This window comes from Octopus bimaculoides, chromosome 4 (assembly GCF_046866305.1).
Source record: "Octopus bimaculoides isolate indiv1 chromosome 4, ASM4686630v1, whole genome shotgun sequence".
NCBI lineage: Eukaryota > Metazoa > Mollusca > Cephalopoda > Octopoda > Octopodidae > Octopus > Octopus bimaculoides.
This window is the reverse complement of record NC_142931.1, coordinates 98,970,557-98,974,163: the sequence shown is the minus strand read 5'-3', so window position 1 is coordinate 98,974,163 and position 3,607 is coordinate 98,970,557. Positions and strand designations below refer to the sequence as shown.

The window sequence follows — 3,607 nt, the reverse complement described above, 5'->3', positions numbered from 1 at the left end:
AAAATCCACTATCACATATAGAAAAATTAATAATTAAAAGCACAATAAATGAGTATAATATAAAGTAAAGTAAATATCATAAGATAAATATAATAAAAATATTACACGTGTTTCATAACCAATTTTCAAATAGAAAAGAAATTTAAATCGATTAAAATCAATTGAAATTATCGAAAATAAGTTCTATTCAAAAATATAGCTACTCGTCAGATCGTAAGTAGAACAATAATTAGATATATATCTCAACCAACAATAAGTACCAAATGAATTAATATGAAATACTTATTATATAAAGATAGAAAAATTATTAAAAAAATATCATAATATCAAAATAATAACCATTCAATAATCATCCCTTCGTCCATTATAATAACATGTATATTATATACAAAAAACATCTTACATAAATTATCATTGTTTTAAATTATCATTGTTTTAAATACAAGTTGAACGAAGTTTAAGTTTAAAATAATAATGAAGATAAAATTAGTACATATTTAACCGGTGTAATAGTTAAAGCTATACTATTTAAAGCTATATATATGTACATATGCACTTTATTTAAAAGCAGCAGAAATATAACAAAAAGCTGTTACTCAGAGTTTCACGTTCCCGTTCATCGGACAGTTTTGTTTTAAATGGGAGTACCTATAAATCTTGTACTCCGGTATTTGAGTACTCTTTTTTCGAAGTTGTTTCACATTTATGTGCTTACTCCGGTATATATATATATATATATATATATATATATATATATATATATGGCAACACTGTACAGGTGAGTGGCTGGATGGATTCTGAGGATATTCAGAACCAGGAAAAATAGGCCCTGCTATTCCTATGGGTGTCTTTCTTTCTCAGCTATTTGGACTACTACTCCCAACTATGGTCTCCAGAAAGTGTGAAACAAACTGTGGAACTCGAAGCAATCCTGCGCCAATACACAAAGAGATTGATTCGTTGCAAAAGATGGGGTACTGGGAGAGGTTAAAGGAGCTGAGTCTCTATTCCCTGGAGAGAAGACGAGAGAGATAAGCGGTGATATATATTTGGAAGATCTTGTAGGGTTTAGCTCCAAATTTTGGAATTGACAGCTACACCAATCCTCGAACTGGACGGCATTGCATCATACCAAAGATCCCATCATCCCGATCTAAAATAAGGACAGAGTCTGGGTTCCTAGGACCCGCAATTTTTGAACATCATGCCGGAAACCTTAGAGATCTACATGGTGTTGATGTGGAAGTTTTCAAGGAACGTCTGGACGGACAGGTTTCTACCTGAGATGCCAGATGAATCCACATCGCGGCAGTAGACACAAAGAAGAGAGGCTTCGTCTAGCTCTCTACTTCACCAAAAACAATACCGGAAACAACGCCAAGAAACTACAGGTAGTGTACCAGCATGACCTCAGCCCTAGGCTGAAAACAATAACAGGTAAAAGAAATATATATATATATATATATATATATATATATATATATATATCAGTACATGTATATATAGTACATACATGTATATATGTCCATACATGCATATACAAATATTGTATATATGTATCGATTTATGTGTGTGTGTGTGTGTGTGTGTGTGTGTGTGTTTGTGTGTATATGAGAAATTACTTGGGAAAATAAATATTCATTTTCAGTAGATAACTTTGAAAGAATTATCAGTTGATGCTCTTCTTCACAGACGAAGTTACACATAATGGAAGGAAGTATAGAGGAATATTCAAGATCGACTGCAACACATGTGTATGTGATGAATATGGCAAATTCATCACGTTTGTACAAATTTACGTTGTGATTACGGACAGGGATCTACTTTTACAGAATAGGAGAGACATTCCAGAATTCCAGCAATCCAGCAATACATGTGAATGCAAACACGGTGTTCAGGTACATTGTAACAACAAAGACAGCACTAAACAGTGTACTTACAACGGAATGGTGTATCAAAAAGGTTTAGAATTCCATGACAACTGTAAGAGATATAAATGCCTTTCTTCTCGCTATAATTAGTGTACTAATAATGTGTGTCAGTGCCAATATAATGGTAAAGTCTACAATTTTGGAGTGAGTTTCAATGATAGCTGTAAGACTTGCACCTGTGAAACTACAGGAATAGTGCAGTGTAACAGTGATAGATGTGGGTTATTACAAAAATTCACGATATCAAGATGGTCAAAATTTCAACGATGACTGCAACACTTGCAGATGTCAAGATAACGGACAAGATGAGTGCACAAATAAACTCTACCAATGTTCACACAAAGGACAAACTTATAAAATTAGTGATAAATTTTCGGATGATTGTAGCGAATGCCAATATCTATCGACTGGATATGTTCAATGTACAACTAAAGTTTGCAAATGCACGTACAACAACCAGATTTATAATGTAGGTCAAACATTTAGACAGGGTTGTAATACATGTACGTGTGAACTGAATGGTAGATTAAGCTGTACTAATAACCCTTGACATTGTCTTTATAATGAATACACCTACCAAATAGGTACTACATTTAGAAGGGACTGTAATACATGCACATGCTAAGCCGATTGTACCGTAGTGTGCACAACAAATCCATGTAGCTGCAATTACAACAGCAAGCGTTACGACATTGGTTCTATATGCTATAATGATTGCAACAAATGTCAGTGAACTTCTGAGGGAAGAGTGGTTTGTGAAATGAATATGTGTACGAAACCTTGTATATACAAAGGAAAAACTTATTCTGCTGGCCAAACATTTAAAGATGACTACAACACCTGTACATGCGGACAGTATCCTGTACTAAAATGAACTGTTCCCCAGCCACGTGCCACTATTACGGAAAAAACTTACGAAGAGGAAGAAATATTTATCACTCAAGATCGATGCAGTGTTTGTCGATGCTCCAATGGGAATGACATATGTACCAAATACGATTGTTATACCAAGGTGAGTAAAATTTAGTTTTAATATTCCTTATATAACGTATCCTATCCTGAAAAATTAGTCATTCTAAACCGAGAAAACAATAAATTGAGTAATGTTTAGCATAAACACTGGAATGCTATTACTGTACTACACTCAACTACACTGTACTACAAACAAAACGATATCAGCGATTCGGCTTCCATATTTATTTGAAGTAGTTTAATTTCGTGGACCCAGCCATTATCTTGAGGAAAGACAATATTCTCTTCATTGTAAGCATGAGATTTTGTATATATGCAAATATTTAAATATCTATAAAAAAAATTGTTAACTTGCAATGTTTAAACTAACTACATTGCTACTTTTGTAGAGTAGCTTTCACATTACATCATCATTGTAAGAACCGTTGCGATACAGAAATTTAGATTTCACTATTTAGTGCCCTCATGTTTCAGAATAGAGTTCGCGAGCGTGTGAGTGAAGATTTTCTGCTTATTATTGCGCCTGGTGAAATATTCATATTTTGTTTGAAAAGAATGTGATATACATCTTATCTGATATACACATTGTGAAATAAAAATCCGATTTGATATTTAGCTTATGTTATTGTTTTTAATTTGTATGTCCAATCTAATAAATATATTGATTTCTTGTAATTTATTGTTTTCAAAGGCGACGTTACTGA

At 33.1% G+C, this 3,607-nt stretch overlaps 1 pseudogene; it reads left to right on the top strand.

Moving 5' to 3' along the window:
• The first annotated feature begins 1,664 nt into the window (after positions 1 to 1,664).
• Positions 1,665 to 2,481, top strand: LOC149136168 (uncharacterized; annotated as a pseudogene).
• The last annotated feature ends 1,126 nt before the right edge of the window (positions 2,482 to 3,607 follow it).